Raw genomic sequence first — 18,238 nt, forward strand, 5'->3', positions numbered from 1 at the left:
ATGCATCTTTATATTTCAGGTAGGCAGTGACAGGCAGCTGTGTGTGTTTGCTGCTCCTTTAAAACGTGCTCTGGTATAGCCAAATCCTGGTCTATTTCCTGCCAAAGGCATCTCTTAATGAAAAAAAGGAGAAGCATTGCTTACACTTTAATGAAAGAATTACTGCACTCTTGATGTGAATCTCTGCTCCCAGCAGAGAAACAGAGGTTCTTCAGTCCCCTGAAGGAAGGAAGAGGGGATTCTGCTATTTGTTATTTTTAAACAAGAAAAAAAAAAAAAAACCAGAACAGAAAGAGAATTATCTGAAGGAGAATTATGTGTGAACTATTTCTTTTAAATTTATTTTAAAATGGTAGTGGTGACATTGCCAATTATAATATGATCATGAAATGAAGGATGTCATTCATAATTGCATAAATTACTGAAAGAAAGACCTAGTTAAAATATTTTGCCTATTACTTATATATTGTTTTTAAATGACAATTACTGTCCTGATTCTCTTTAAAGAAAAAGCTACCAAAAACATTGTATTCCTTCCATCCCAGTAGCTAATTAAAGACAGATTTTCAGGAACACCTGGGGCGCTCAGGAGGCTGAGCTTCTGACTCTTGATTTTGGCTCAGGCCATGATCTCACATTCATAGAATCAAGCCCCACTCCAGGCTCTGTGCTGATGGTGTGGTACCTGCTCGAGATTCTCACTCCCTCTCTCTCTGCCCTTCCCCCATACATATCACTCACACTCTCTGTCTTTCTTTAAATAAGTAAATAAATATTTACAAAAATAAAGAGAGATTCACATGTTTTGCATGCCAGATGTGTGGTGACTGGGTTTCAACCCCTAATTTTCTTGCTTTACACCAATATGAAAAGACCCAGATTCCTTAACCAGGAAGTGCCCAAGTGCCTTGGTCTCCTCTTCAATTTTTTTTTTTTTTTTTTGGATGCAAGTGAAGGAAAGATATAAGGAGGAAATAAGACATTGGGCAAGGTGTAGTAATCATACGCATGGCAGTAGCATTTCATTTAACAAATGCTTCCCTGACAGTAAACAGTTTACACATAAAGTATGACTATTGCTATTTTTCCTTTTTACATGCCAGTATTTTAAAAATTACATAATTCACAATGGCCAGAAGCAGTGTCAAGTGCCCGGATTCATGCTAGGTGTCAAGGACTGTGAAGGGCACAGTCACCCTTCTTACAGTAAGCTCACCGGTCACTGTTTCATGGCTGTGGGCAGAATGCGGAATCCAGAATGCTGGGTGAGAGACAAGGCCTCTGTTCCTCATGGCACAGGAGGCAACATGAGCATGACATCCACCTGGCTTTCCCTTGTCCTACAGTTCCATGGAGGGAGGTGACACTGAACGGATGCATGTAGGTGCCGTACACACGGTTTGTGTCACACTGGAGAACGTGGAGATGAAGAGACTCCCAGTGTTCTAAGAGGACTGCTAACAGTGTCTTCCTTCCTTTAACCTAAAGGGAGGCTATGTCTTTATTATGCTCATCAGGAGACAAATCTGTCCTCTGTTCCAGAGGGGAATGTTATCACTAATTTTCAAGGCTGTGTGCTCTACAAATATTCTTGAAAAGATTATCTGGAACAAAAACTGTAACATGTGTGTAAAAATTTGGCAGACCCATGGAGAACTGACTCCTAACCCTATATATCACAGTCACGTATACAGTGTATATGGTGTGTGTGTGTGTGTGTGTGTGTGTGTGTGTGTGTAGTGTGTATATGTACCATTCTCCCAATAATCCTATAAAGACAGCCCATAATTCCCACTTTAGATATAAAGAAGCAGTATCTGCTAAGCATCTTGCCTAACATCCCAGAGATGGAAAGGGACAAATCCGGAAATTCAGCTTTCATTCTAGTCAATAGCCCGTAATCTCTGCGATCAACCAGTACATGAATTGCCACGAAGAATTTGAAGAAATAGATGTGTCCTGTGGCACTGAGTTTTAGAAAGAAGGCTCTTTGACTTTTTATGTTACTTCCACTAGAATTAAAAAAAAATCTGTGTTGCTGCTCTCCTCATAATTGAACTTATTACAAATTATATCATGTGCAGTACCATTCAAACAAGTATGTAAAGTGGTGGTCAATGAAGCAGTATGATTTTCCCCCCTTCAATCAAACCAATTGCTCAGTGTAATTATAATCTTGGAAGATACAGTTAAAAAGATGTTGAATTAAATTGAGCTCTGAAAATTGCTCACCTCATGATTCCTTCTGATTACATCTTGGCATAATTCCACCAAGTTTCAATATGTAATTTAGGGATAATGTATAATTGGTATTGGAACCATTGCAACTTCTCCACATTTAAATGGGAGGCCAATTTTATTAGTAATAACTATAATAACTCTGCTAAATAGGTTGTATGACTTAGTCGCTCATTAGGAAATTATTTTTCAGCAGGAACATATTACCTTTATATATTTAATTCAAGTCTTAAGTAAGAAATTTATTAGTGATGCAAGTGTTTACAAGGAGATAATTTTTACAGATATTATAGTCAGGTCCTAATCAGACAATTATTTCCCATGGTGCTAAACTCAAAAGCTTATTTTCCGTTAAGTTTTATATTTAGGAAAACTTTATATCCACATGAGACATTTTTAAAATATGGAGTGATTTAGTTTAATACGGCTCCCTCCAATTTCATCACACAGTGTTGTGCGGATATATTTTATGGGGAAAACTTTTTTATATTAAAAAAAAATCACTACAAACATATACACTAGACACTGGTATCCATCATATACTAATGTACGTAATAGCTACTCTCAAAGTAGGCTCATTAATGAAGCAAATTTGGAGAAAATCTGGTTAAGATACGTTTTCATAGGAATTATATTGCGTATTAAATAAAGGTGCTGAGAGGTCCTGCTTATAAATAAAGTTGTTTTCTCTTTGTCTTTGAAATTTGTTTGATCACAGGCCACCTTATTTTGTAAGTCTTCCAATACTTGTGGAAGTCCTGAACACTCTTTAATCATCTTATTCCACTTGAATGCGAGGTTCATAATCTTAGTTGCTTTGGGGTTCTCACACATTGGATAAAAGCATTTCTTCATTCAAAAATATTTAGCAAGTTCCTATCTGTTCCCAGAACTAATGTGGACTTGAAGAGAGATAAGAGATCATTATGGCAGATGGAAGAGGTACCATAACACTGAAGGGTTCAGAAAGTGCTAGATTGATGCCAGGGAATGAACGATGGGGATTTATTGGGCATCAGCTTTGAGCTCTTATTCACTGTGTCTTGATTTCCTCATCTTTAAAATAAGAATCGTGCCTTCTTGGTATGTTTACTGTACGGATGAGCAAACATGTTTAATTTGGAACACTCCAGAAATGGCAGCTGTTAAAATTATTCATTACTTCACCTATTAAGAATTGACTTTGGAAGTTACAAAACATGGAGTAGTGTATTTTTTCTCCTGAAAGTTACTTTCCCCTTAGGATTTCATAATACTTAGATGAAGTAGGGTACACAACTCCCCCAGCACTGTGCCTAGCATATAGTGCAATGTATGTGTGTACTTTCAGATCTTTGGAAAAATTAGCACTGAATTGTATGACATTTGTTCAGTTTCTTCAGAAATACTTTTGAGCTACCCACAGGGCATACACTTCTCTAAGTCCTACAGATATATCAGCAAGGAAAGCAAAAACATATTCCTGCTTTGATACAGCTTATATTTTAAATTATAAGCAAGTTCCTATGCTTGTAGTAAAAGCAAAAGAAGATTACAGAAAATTGGAAAAGCAGATTAACAACAGCATGTGAAAAAGACTTAAATCCCATCTCACTAAAAACAAGCAAGACTTGATGTTTCTTAAAAGGAGCTGGGCTCATTTCTTGAGAAAGACAGGGTGGGTTTGGCAGATTGTACGAATGCTGCTATAGCTCTGAGCTTCTGGTTTTAGGAAGGAAATTAAAAAAAAAATTATGTTTATTTATTTTTGAAAGCAAGAGGCAGAGCACGGACAGGGGAAGGGCAGAAAGAGAGGGAGACACAGAATCCAAAGCAGGCTCCAGGCTCCAAGCTGTCAGCACAGAATTGTCGAAGGCCGGCTCCTGCAGGTCCAGGGGCCCTGAAGGATAGACGGTGTCGGCGAGAGAGAGAGAGTGAGAGAGTGAGAGAGCCCCGAGATCCTTTCTGATCACCAGGCAGGCATCTCCGTCCTGTAGGTTTTGGTGTCTTTATTTATAGGTCAAATGTTAACATGGCATCAGGAAATGAAATTTTTTTTTAATGTTTTTATTTATTTCTAGGAGAGAGAGAGACAGCGTGAGCAGGGGAGGGTCAGAGAGAGAGGGAGTCACAGACTGAAACAGGCTCCAGGCTCTGAGCTGGCAGTCAGCACAGAGCCCGACGTGGGGCTCGAACCCACGAACCGTGAGATCATGACCTGAGCGTAAGTTGGACGCTTAACCGACTAAGCCACCCAGGCGCCGCAGGAAATGGAATTTTTACAATGGATAGCTCTTTGTGATAAGGTGTTTTTGAAAAATGTACAGAAACAGGTTTTACAGAAGTCTTCTTGCAGAACTGCCCCAATTATAGTGAGGTTGAGTAACTAAGAAAATAACAAGGTGTTCACATTTTAATAACGCTAAGATTAAGTCATAGGTTTGTAGATACTCTTATCCATCTTCATCACAGCTGCCAGGGTAAGGGAAGGTGTTTGTGGAATGTAGGCCTTAGGGAAGGGGCTGCTATACACCATCAGTTAGCAAAGGTGTATGTACTAACTTATGTTCTGCCCGTATCTGTTCCTTCTCTCTAAGTTAGGCTCTTTGTCTCTGGGCAAGACTTGATTTTCCAGTTATATGCTTTATTGCACCAGAGAGCCAACCATACCTTTAAAGAGTTTAGCTAATTTCCAATACATAGAATAGCCTCTTCAAGTACATTTACCTTTGTGTCTACTTTTATGATTTCTTGAATAGCTAGGGCATGAGAGACATTTTTGGTTAGTTGATTTACATGTTGAGCTGTATGAACATCCTGGACTAACACAATGGTAGAAACAGAATTGTACATGTAAAGGTCAATCTTTTATGAGTAAGGGTCATTAGCCTGTTCATAGCTCAAGGGAAAGTATGCAGGGAAACAGGACCTTCTGGAGACATGATGTCTGTTCCCATAATCAAAAGAAGTTCCCACAATAAGTTCCTTCACAAGGTGCAATCATCATACCAGGGCCGGAATAAGGGGACAAGTCACTCCCGATATTGATCAACAAGGTACCCTAGGGGTCAGTGCTCAAGCAGAAATAATTGAGTGGGGGTGGATATCGGTCATCATCTGATTGGCAAGAGACCGTGCAAACTTGCTTTAACCTCACCAGGAGTTTTCTTGACTAGTGGGCTCAGAATGGCTCCCAACAGAGAACATGATGAAGGGCACGAACTCACGGACCACAAGATCATGACCCGAGCCAAAGTTGGACGCTTAATCAACTGAGCCACCCAGGTGCCCTAGGAAGGAACTTTTTTATACTTGTAAATTACTAGCTACTTATTTTCCACCCAACTTTGAAGATATATTTTAATTTGATCTTTAAATCTCTTCTTAGAAGATAGACTATGCAAGACTAATTTCTATTTTGTAGGTTTGAAAAACCTAGCCTCAGAAGGGAGGCACATGTGTTAGTTGAGAGACAAGCATTTCAGTGTGGCCGAGGGAGAACAGAAATTAGATCTGCCTCTTGATTGAGGATGCTTACCGCTCCTGGCTGTGAAAACAAAGTGGCAATAGTGTCCTTAAAAGATAGTCACAAAACAGGATGCCTGATTTTCACCATGCATAACATTTAAACATTCTTCACAGAAATCACTTTTGCTTGAAAACAGGTAATTATATTTAAAGTGAGATATTGTGAATAAGACACAGGTTAAGGTAATACAGGCATTGGTCCTATGTCACCAATTATTCTAACTATAATTTGCAAATTTACATATTTTGAATGGGCTCTAAGAGCTTATTAATGTTCTCCTGTGCTGTAAAGGAGTACTAGTAGATCCATGGTAAATCATCAACAAGTATGGGTAGTTCCTAACTTGTAATGGCATTCATATAGTATGGCAAAGAATTGCTCAGCTAGAATGCTGGTTAGGAAAATATGGTGACTGATCTAGTTTGGGAAATGTGGCCCCTCTTTGGGAAGCTTGGTGGTTAAAGTACTTGTTGACTCAGGACAGAGACCAAATCTGGTCTCGACTCATGGACATGATTTAACACCTCTGAGCCTTATTCTTCTCCATATGCAGTGGTGATAAGTGCAACGTCTACTTCATGGCATAATTTTGAGATTTTAAATAAGATAATGCATACATCTGACACTGAGTGATCACTCAGTCAAATGTTAACTATTATTATTCCCCTTTGAAGCTAACTCAAATTATGTTCAACAAAATTATCAATCTATTAGACACCCTGTCACAAGTTACTTTTCTCAGAAGTTTGCCTTGGAGATTATGGAAATCTCAAATATTGATAATCTTAAGAAACTAAAACAATGGGGGAACTGGATGGCTTCCAACTCTTGATATAGGCTCAGGTCATGATCTCATAGTTCATGAGCTGGAACCTCACAATGGGCTCTTTGTTTACAGCGCAGAGCCTACTTGGGATTCTCTGTCCCTCTTTCTCTGCCTCTCCCCTGCTCTCTCTCTCTGTTTCTCTTTCTCAAAATAAATAAACTTAAAAAAAAGAAACTAAAGAATTTGCATAGGAGAAACAAAGAAATGCCACAAAGTCAGTAAAGTCCAGGTCTGTTTTGAACATGGTGTCTTGGAGCACCTGGGTGGTTCAGTCAGTTAAGCGTCTGACTTTGGCTCAGGTCATGATCTCATGGTTCATGAGTTTGAGCCCCATGTTGGGCCCTGCACTGACAGCTCAGAGCCTGAAGCCTGTCTTTGGATTCTGTGTCTCCCACTTTCTCTGCCACTCCCCACTCACACTCTGTCTTTCTCTCTCTCAAAAATAAATAAACATTAAACAAAACTAAAAAAAAAAAAGAACAGGACTTCTTAGATTTGTCTCATATTTATAAGTTTGATATTTATATATTTATATATGCACATGGAATAAAATATAAACTTATTTTTCACTTTCCATATATCTTTTTCTTTGGAATTTATACCATCAATTAGAATAACAGTTAAACATAGCATTCCTTTGTTGATTCACCTTAGCATGACAAGTCCTAATCTAGTGAATTCCCAGGGAGTGAGGAGCAGGGAGAAAGCAAAAAGAGAATGTACCATGATGGGTATAGAGGGGATGATTTTCCAGTAGTATGATAGTAGAATTGCTCATCTAAAACATGGTGTTCCTCAGAAGGATTTTTTTTTTAACTTAACGTTATGGAAAGTAATGCAGCAAAATTCAGCACAGCATGATGGCCTCAGGAGTCGTACTGCCTGGGTTCATAGCCTGATGCTATCACTTATTAATGGTGTGGTTTTTGAGGATATTGCTTAACTTCATATACCTCAGACTCTTCGTAATGTAGAGATAATAATAGTCCTCACTCTGTAGGGTTTTCTGATGACTGAATAGGACAGTGAGTATGAAAGATTTAGTATGGAACACAACATGTGTTCATGACATATATATTAACTGTTATTACTTTTACATTAAAAAAGAATGCCTCAAATAACAGAGGCACTCAACAGTTTTAAAATTTTTTTCACTTCCTCATTTAACCGTCACAGATCCAAAGGTAACAAGTTCAGGTATGATCTTCCTCCCCCTCACAAATTAGCAAACTGAGATTTAAAGAAATCCAGGGACGTGTCTAAATCATAAAGTCCCATTAAGAGATGGGCCTGATTCCATGATGGAATGTCTGCATGAATGAAATAATAGGCTCTCTTCATTAACATGCTCTTTACCAGGTCCTGGCTTCACCATCATCACAAGTGGTGATTTTATTACAGGATAGGTGTTTGATAAAGGCAGCAGATGAATGACAAAAACAGCAAAAACTATGCATTTTAAGGGGAGTAGGGTAGAGAAAGTAGTCAGAGAGCTGTGGGAAGACTTCAGGAAGAAGAACTGATAGAAGTGGGTCTTCATAAAATCTTGGGAGGCAAAATAAAGCCACTGCAATATGGCAGGTGCCTCAATCCAAGCTGCAAATAGATGATGAATCTAGCAGCCAAAACTATAAAATATTTTTACATGCAATTAAAAAAAGAAATAATAAAGGATACTATATATTCTCAAATGATTAGTTTCTGCATATCCAGAAACATCTCATTCTCTATTTTGTCCTTATCTTTCCAAGTCTAAGAGGAAGAAATCAGCCTTTATTCGCATATTTAAGTTACCCATCACTCAGTATAAATTGTCTGTCTTCAACAATTATGGAAGATATTAGGCACAGCAAGACAGGAAGAAAATTAAGTCAGTTCTGCAAAAGGAAATATTGCCTTTCACCAGCTTTTACTAATGTCACTTTGAAAAATCCTGAATATCTGTTTTCCTGTTCAATTATTAAACACAATATGCTCATGAGACTTAGTCCATTAGTTTTGAATTTTGTTTCATGCTGTTTTGTATAGTGAGATGCTACTCTAATTATCCTGGGCAATAACTTAGGCCTTCCATATTTTTCTTTTGACTTGTTACATTCTGCCAATGATTTATAAATTTTCCGATACAATTACTGAAATATATTTTGTATGTTTTAAAACAATTAAAAATGGTAAAGCAGTATCAAGAAAACCTGTGATTTAAAAGCTCTGTGTTCCAATTCAAATTTCTATATATACATAAAACTACAGGCATGTAGACCTTTGGAAAGGAGATGCAGTTTATAAGAAAGAATAAAATACTTGGCAACATGCATAGTGTTATTTTGGAATTGCAGACTACAATGTACATAATTAAGTTCACAGACATTTTAATCCAATTAAATATTACTTAGTGATGATACTTATTATTATTATGCATGAAATTTACTTAAAAACTATTTTTGAGCATAACAGTTATAGGAAAACATATAAAAGTCATTGCCTCTTTTTAATCTCTAAAGTAAAATCAACATCTTCTAGAGAAGAGTTATGATAGTTTCATTATTCATTACCTTTTTGCCTCCAGGGATCAGCTACCAGAATGTCAGACATAACATCTCCAGAAGATAAATACAATGTTAAATAGAATCATTTCTATCTAACCATATTTAGATTATAAATTCTTTGAGATGCTGATGGGAGCTATGGGTCCTCTTTCTAGAAAAATGCACGTCTGCAATATGGGTCCTAGGTTTGTAGGTAAAATAACCTGTGACAAAAGAAGTTTGCCTTGTGAATTAACTGATTTATTCAAATTGTATTTATAGTGTACTGAGTCTGGAAACTATCAAAGACACAATTTACTTTTTTATTGGCTAATATGGCAGGGCAGATAAACACAGTCATGGAGATCATTGAAAAGACTTCGCAGAATGGACTGTTTAAAAAGAAACTCATATTTTAAAGAAACTCATATTTTAAAGAAACTCATATTTTAAAGAAACTCATATTTTAAAGAAACTCATAAAGGATCCTAGAACTTTCTTAAGTGACTAGGAACAGTAAATTCTGCCCTATGCTTAAGGTGGACATTGGAGATGGGGTGGTGTTGTGGGAACCAGGTAAGAACTATCATGTCCAGGCCTTCCTCTATGTGTGAGTATTAGAGGGATGTTCCACACATATTTGAGAAGTCTTCAACTGAGAGAGGGTCCACATAAAACAAGAGGAAAAAAAACCCGAAACAGACAATTCAGGAAACAGAGAAAAACCTAAAAAAAGATAAAGTTCTATGATTTGACTTGCTATCCCAATGGTAAGAGAAGACATTGCATCCATTAATTAAGAGTTGATTGCTATCCATAGGAATAATCAGAGAATAAGAAGCAGCCATTCAAAATTAAAACTGCACACTAACATTAAAAAAAAAAAGTGTGAAGAAAGATGAAGTTGAGTAAATGTTCCCAAGACAGAATCTACAAAAAACAAAGACAATTTGAGAAAAAAAGAAAAAAGAAAATTAAAGGACCAATCCCAGAAGGCTCAATATAGTGGGAGTTAACTATCCTCCTCCCCAGAAACATGAACGTGTGGTCTTTTAAGGGCCACACAGATCATCTTTTCATTCTGATTCCAGGGGGAAAAAAGTGCAAGTTTCTTTTTTAAAAAATTTTTTGAAACGTTTTATTTATTTTTGAGAGACAGAGAGAGAGACACACACACACAGAGACAGAGACAGAGCGTGAGTGGGGGATGGGAAGAGAGAGAGGGAGACACAGAATCCAAAACAGGCTTTAGGCTCTGAGCTGTCAGCACAGAACCTGACAAATTTACCAACCACGAAATCATGACCTGAGCCTAACTGACTGAGCCACCCAATCGCCCCACCCCCAACTTTCCTGTAAGTAATAAATAAGATAACATTAAGAACCTAGAAAAATTATAGCAGAGAGATTAAGAACTTGATCCTTCAAACCACAGCTCCACTACCCATTTTCTGGGGGGCCTGGAAAATGCAAACAGTTATAAAATAAAAAACAAATTATTTACAAAGTGACCCACTATATATAATGCAGTTTACCTTTTGTATATATATGTTCATGCTTTGTTTAACAATTTCTGTATTCTTTTACTTTGGAAATAATCTAACCTTTCAATAATATAAATATCCAGGAAATAAGACTTTTGTGAGACACTTGCTTAGGATAAATTCTTTATTTTTTTAGAATAAATTCTCAAAAGAAGACCAGTTATGCTTTAGTAATTTTTAAAGCCAATTGTCCACTTGTCTTCAAAGAAGTTTATATCACTATACATCCATCCAGCAGTTTCTACAAAGGTGCATTTTTCTCACAACCTACCAATACTGGTATTATTATTGTAAAAAATATCTCTTAATTTGGTAGGTGAAAATAATATATCATGATTATTTTAATTTGCATATATTTACTTATTATTAAGGTTCAAAAGGCTATTTTAAAGGAAGCTTTATCATTTATTTTTACAAGTCTCATTTGCATCTATTTTCCTTTTGACAGTTGCCAAAAGCATATATTTACTTAAGGTCTTTTGCAAGTATGCTTTTTTTTCTTCCATATATATATGCATATAATGTAGATATATGTATAAACACGTAAGTGTATATATTTTTTTTCTTTTTTATTGCCCAGATAGTTTTCAAATATGTATACTACCTAAGGCGGAAATGAATTAACTTCCTTTGGTTCATTTACTTATAGATCAGATAACACAAATCAGGGGGACAGTTGAAATCAGTTTTTATACTTATAAGTAATCGTCAACCAACACTTGGTGTTTTAAGACTTCTGCTTGTGAGATGCCTTTTACTTTTCAAATATCTGAGTCACCCCAAGTGGACAAGAAAGCTCTAGGAACACCACTGATAACTGCCTCAATGTCCCCAAATCAGGGCAGTGTTCTTTTAGTGCCTCCACAGGGCAGATCTGATCGACTCTAATGACCTCCTGTAATCAATTTCCTGGCCTCTTTCTAGCACTGAAGTTCAAGCTTCTTATTTTTGTTGCGACAAAAATATTAGGGCAATAAAAATATCTGGATACCAAGTAAGTGTTCTTATAGGAACATCACATGTTCTAGTTTCCTACCCTTGTGATCTGTGTAAATTGTCCTGCAAAGGTGCAACCAGAATCCTGTGGTATCCTCCTTAAGAAACGATAGTAACCGCATACATATTGATCCACATTTTTCCCAGGAGATGTATTACTTGGTCAATTTCCTGAAGTTTCCTGATCTTTTAAACAGATATCCAGAATACAAATAAAGATATATTTTTGATGATAACATATTTTTAAATACATTTTTATGGATTGAATGGTTTCCTCCCCAAATCCATATGTTGAAGTCTTAACCCCTAATATCTCAGAATATGACCTTATTTGAAAATAGTCATTGCAGGTATAATTAGTTAAATTAAGATGATGTCATACTGTGGTAGGGACACTCCTACTCTAATATGACTGATGTCCTTATAAAAAGGGGAAGTGTGGACACAGACACACATATGGGGAGAACACCATGTAAATGTGAAAGTAGAGATCCTGATGATACTTCTACAAGTCAGGGGATGCCAAAGATGGCCTCTAAGCCACTGGCAGCTATGGACAGGCACAGAAACTTACTTCATTTTACTGAAATTTCCTTTGTTTTGAAAAGCTTATTTTTATTTTTATTTTACAATGATCCAGTCCATTAAGGTTTCTCATTTTACCAAACAAATACACTAATTTTAGTTTTATCAATTATAATTTTCTGGTCATTATTTCTACTGAGCCCATAATCCCTGGATTAAAATCTGAAGATGTGCATTTTTCCATGAAGGTTTAATTTGTCCAACCCTGTGCAGTTTTAGCCATATTGGTTTCATTTTATTACGGTTATTTCTACCAGGCATATTTATTATGCCTTTTCATGAATGACTGAAATCAGTTCTGTCAGGAAAAAATTGTAAGTGATGTTGTGAAACACAATCTGAAAGAGAGATAGAGGCAAAGACAAAGAGAAAGTCAAGAAGACATTGAAGATGATCAAGAGAAACATATAGAGACACACACACGGCCAATGTTAGAGAGTCAGTAGCCAAAGTTTTCAAAAGAACATCTTCAAGATCAAAATGTACTGAGTTAAAATGCTAGGGTCGACCCAGATGCTTCAGGAGTCCTAAATTATGTAGGTACACAAAAGGTAGAATAGAAATAGCACTTGTCTTTTAGAGGATATGACAATCTTTATATCTCAGACTGGCTAAAGAGAATATTTTATGTGCTTGGAAATCATGAGAAATAGCTCACTGTGGGAAGCCAAAGTCTAACTTTTCACTCCCCCTACCTAAGAAAAAGTTTTATAGAGGAAATAAGGAATAATTTTACCTAGAAAATGTTTCCTATCAAAGCAGATTGTGAGGCTCTTAGAACGGGAATTTCCATTGATGGCTTACAAATGAGGAGTCCAAGCAAGTTAAGGCTAGCTGGGATGACTTTCAGCATATGTTTAATAACCATTCAGTTGCGAATGAACAAAATAGCTTCTGCTATATTGCTCTATATCTGATGCACACACTTCTAAAACCTGGTCCCTTCTCCGCTCTGCAGCATCTGAAGGAGAAAACAATTTGGCTATTAGCTTGCCCAACTTTGGTTCATTCTTGCCTGACTAAAGGAGTTTTTACCCTCAAAACATTCAAGATTTGTTATAGGTGTTTGGATCTCAGATATACATAGTTCACTTTGTTCCTTTTAGGTTCAAAATATCTTTTTACTAGTGTAAGCCTTTCAGGAAAAATTTATTGTTTTTCAGTTTTAATAATACATACTCTAAGGAGAAAGCTCTTAACACTTTCTAAGTTTTGAGATCAATTACAGAATGAATGGGATATTGGGAGAGTAGACCCATTGGATTCATGAATGCTTTATTGGATCTTTCTTCTGCCTATTATTTAAGTCTGAAAATATTTATAGTTAAAGAGAAATGAAATACAAAAGAAGCAATAATGAAAGAACCAATGACTTCTTTCATGTAAGGTTCTAGATTGAAAGCTCCATTTGCCACTTGAGTCTTAAGTAGCAATTACACGCACAATTCACTTGAACCTAAGTTCCATAGCAGAGAGAGATTTTAACTGCTTCTTCTATATATAATACACTATAGGAGAGGTTAATATGATTAGTTATCATAAGATCCATTGCAGCAGTTTCACAAACGACTATGAGGCATTTGGCAATTTTCCCAATTATGATACTCACAACTTTCCTTCTCTGCCTTATACAATTTGGAGCTACCAGAAATTCCTCCCACTGGAAGAAGCCAAAGTAATACTAACCCACCTAATCTCTCCTTCTATACTCATAAAACCTGCCAAACTCCCAAACCTGAGACACTTTTTGGGAGACAGAGGTATTCTTCATTCTTCCTAGTAACTCATCTTTTCTTTTTTGGTGAGTCTGGAGAGATTTTGAAAATATGTTTTTGCATTATTTTCTCTCCCTTAAGACAGTAGGAGGGCGCCTGGGTGGCTCAGTCGGTTGAGCATCTGACTTCGGCTCAGGTCATGATCTCACAGTTCGTGGGTTCGAGCCCCGCTTCGGACTCTGTGCTGACAGCTCAGAGCCTGGAGCCTGCTGTGGATTCTATCTCTCCCTCTCTCTCTGACCCTCCCCTGCTCATGCTGTCTCTCTCTCAGGAAAAAATAAAACTTAAAAATTAAAAAAAGGATAGGAGGAGGAGGAAAAGGAGGAGGAGGAGGAGGAGAAACACAGAAGCTCCAACAACACAGAAGCCATACAACTCTTTGGTACTGTAATAGAAAGGTTTTTGTTTTTTCTTTATGGGTAGTGTCACTCAGTTATGTAAGAAAATCAAGTATGGATTTTGGGGGGAAAACAAACTAGTCTTTTATTCCCATGTCTGGTACAAATTTATGATGTAACCGCAGGAAACACCTTCTTACTTTCCATTTTCTCGTTCCATAAAGTGAAAGAGTTGGATGTAATACTTTCTAAAGTCAATTTTAGTCAACTAAACTAAATGGTACTAGTTATGCTGCTGTTTCTGGGCAAAGAAGTCATGAGCTTGGCAGCTACTAACTCAGTTGTTGCATACCTGATATGTCCTCTAAGAAAGTAGGAGAGGAACGCTGGAACACACTTTTGACTGGCATGACCATTTCGTGGCTACCTGCAGTGGCACAGCCATCACTACTGGGTACCATTATTTACTGGTTTCCTGCCTAGTCCAGTTCTAGTATGAATCTGGGAGGGACAGGGATATTCCTCACATCTCCTTCACAAGCCTTATTGCTCACACACAATTAAAATAGCCAGTAGAGGGGCGCCTGGGTGGCTTAGTCGGTTAAGCGTCCGACTTTCGCTTAGGTCATGATCTCGTGGTTCGTGGGTTCGAACCCCATGTTGGGCTCTGTGCTGACTGCCAGCTCAGAGCCTGGAGCCTGTTTCAGTCTGTGACTCCCTCTCTCTCTGACCCTCCCCTGCTCATGCTCTCTCTCTCTCTCCCTCCTAGAAATAAAAAAAAAAATAAAATGTTAAAATAGCCAGTAGATTCCAAGAGGTAGCCATGTTTTTCTTTCAAATAGAATTAACCTAGGACTCTTACATTAGACTATCAGTTCTTTGTCTTATTGACAACGGAAAATAAACAAGAGAAAAGAATAGCTTGAAGCGTCCTCTCTCAGGTGTAAAAGGAATTGCTGACATTTTCATTGTGCTAGAAAACTAGAACAGAAGGACACATGGCAGCAGCAGGGAGCTTCTCCAACTATTCTGACAACTTGCTACATTGACAGTTTCTATGAGAGTCCCAGCTGTGACCAAGGTAAGTGGGATGGCGTCACTTGAACACTGCAGCTGCCCGCTTGGCAAGCAGAGTTTTGTGTGATCCTTGGGATGACAAAATATATAACATTTCAAAGAGGGGCCACTTAGCTATCAAATCAATCTCTGCAAGTCTTTAATGAGTTGACTGATGAAAACAAAGTCTTAATTCTTCGTTTGGAAGGGCTATGCTCACCAGGTGGCTATGAACTCCTCCTCAGTTTTACCAGAAGCAAAGAGACTAAAACTGAAAGACAGATGTCTGACCAATTAATTAGGTATGTCAGAAGATTTCGTTTTATGCCTTTCCGTAAGTTCATAGTTTTGCAAATCCGTTCAAAGTTAGTGGACAAAGAAGGTGATTTACACCCAACTACTGAAAGATAACAGATCAGAACTGAGAGTTACTCTAGGCTACTTGGGAGAGCGTGATAATCTGCAATAATTTGGAAGCTATAAATATTGAGACAAGAGAGGAGACATTTAATAGGGTATTGCAGAGTACAATAATAAGAATGACATAATGTTTAGAGTGTAGCTATTACATCAGGGATAATCACATGAGAAATGGGATATTCTCACGAGGAAGGCTGCAGAAACCCCACTCTTAACAAGTGTGCCACCGAATTTAGAAAAATGGAACAAACGATGGATTGAGTAATATAAGAAAAGCAGATTTGTAGTGGTATATAGCATGTTAATTATTTGTAAACTTTACAAGTAGTGCCTACTGTTGGAAAATACTTGAGTTGTGTCTTCTTACTCGTTTCCTAAGAGTCTCTTTTTCTGTTGGGATCATAACCAAAGGCACTCTCTTCTCTCAAGCTGTCCCCATGATGGCTACAAGTTGTGCCTCTCCCTCCCCTGAGGCTATGCAACAATAGCTTTTCTCCCACCTTTGTACTTTCATGGAAAACATTACTTGGCTAATTAGATGGTGAGGGGGTACTGGCAGATGGTGCTTAATATATGATTTTAACAAGGCCTCCCACATACAAAGCCATGGCTTACAAAGCAATGACCTCTGAAAGGAAGCTGTAGACACTGGCAGGTCAGCTGTAACTGGGGCCTTCTTAGCACCTTGCAGGCCAGAAGATGCTCCACAGGTGACCAGTTCTGCAAGTCGTTCTCTGTAAGGACTCAGATTATCAACTAGACTTTCCAATCTCTCCTTAGTTTACTGGTTAAGTTGACAAAACTAAGAGCTTGGTGTTAAGCACAGGATTCCTCTACTGAGAGAACAAAATGGTAGGGCAATACATACCAGTTGTTAGCTAGTATATATATTCAAATTTATCATATACGTTCTTATCAAATTGTTATATTAATGATGACCCAATTTAAAGCCTAGTTCTGAGGGGAGGTATATGAGATCACTCAAAGTTCATCATTTGTTCCACTAAAAATGGAAAACTGAAAGCAGTTTATAATCCCAGGGACAGATATTACAGTGTCCCTGTCCCCTCAACATATATGGATGTGACGATTACAAGTTCAGTTTTTGTAGAAGTTGGCTTATGGCTGGCAGAGGTGATGTTAACTGGAGAAAGTTGATAATAGCAGCTCGTGCCTTTGAGATTTTCTAAGAATAAATTGCCATATTTGAGGAGTTGTAAAGAGACACTTTCTTTTTTGGATTTAAAGATTCATCAAAGAACAATATGTACACATCGCTACAAGGCAAATAGTAACAGAAGAGTGAACATTATGAACATTGATAAGAAAACTAAATATAATAACAGCAATGGCTAAGGGATGTGGAGTTATAAAAACACAAGAGGCTTTTAGGATTCATCTAAACTTAATAAAACTTTTCCAAGTGCTGCAATAGAGAAATTCTGTACAAAGCCAAGGTTGAATTATTACTGGGGAGATTGACTAGACTATAAGTCAATCTTGAATTCCAGAATTCAAGTTTAACATTTTAGCATCTATTTTACATAATTAAATTTTGTTACCAGAACAGTGCTGGTCAATTTTGAAGAGCTTTCCTGAGGTTTAACAGCATACTAGTGTAAGGAGTAAAAATTGCTTGAGAATCATCTGCATTCTTAGAGAAGACTTCTGCCATAGGTGTAAGTTTGGTGTATAAAGTGTTTCAGAGAAGTTTTATCAAAGGGAGAAAATGTTTACTTAAATGTTCCTTACAGGAGAGGAAAGAGAAGGAACATTGCCTTTATGACTCATCTCCATGATGCTGCTGTAGTTTCTGGAGGAAGAAACGTTTCCTCTGAATGAGGACATTGGTCCCTCTCTGGGAACTGGTTGACTGGGACCAAAAAGGTAAAACTTCTGTCTTCTTCTTCTTCTTTCTCTTTTGTTTTTTAAATATTAGACATCTATGAGACCTAGACTTTAGAAAGAGTATTTTTCCTTGGACCCTGTATTAATTTGCTTGGTTGTCATAACAAAATACCACAGACAGGGTGTCTTATGCAATGTAAATTTATTTTCTTACGGTTCTGGGGCTAGAAGTCCAAGGTCAACATGTTGGTAGGTTTCTCCTGAGGTTGGTTTCCCCTGAGGTCTCTCTCTCTTTGGTTTGCAGATGGATCTATTCTTACTGTGCCCTCACGTGATCTTTTCTTTGTGACTAAGCATTCCTGATGTCTCTGCTGTCCTAATCTCCTCTTCTTATAAGGACACCAGTCAGACTGGATGAAGGCCAAGTGTAATAGCCACATTGTAACTTAATGACCTCTTAAAGGCCCTATCTCTAAGTAGTCACATTCTGTGGTAGTAGGGTTCAACACAGGAACTTTGGGAAGTGTAACTTAGCCCATAATGGACCCTTTGTTTAGTAACAAAGGGAAAAGTCATCAT

Source organism: Hyaena hyaena, unplaced genomic scaffold (assembly GCF_003009895.1).
Source record: "Hyaena hyaena isolate Hyena2069 unplaced genomic scaffold, ASM300989v1 scaffold_1361, whole genome shotgun sequence".
Taxonomy (NCBI): Eukaryota; Metazoa; Chordata; class Mammalia; order Carnivora; family Hyaenidae; genus Hyaena; species Hyaena hyaena.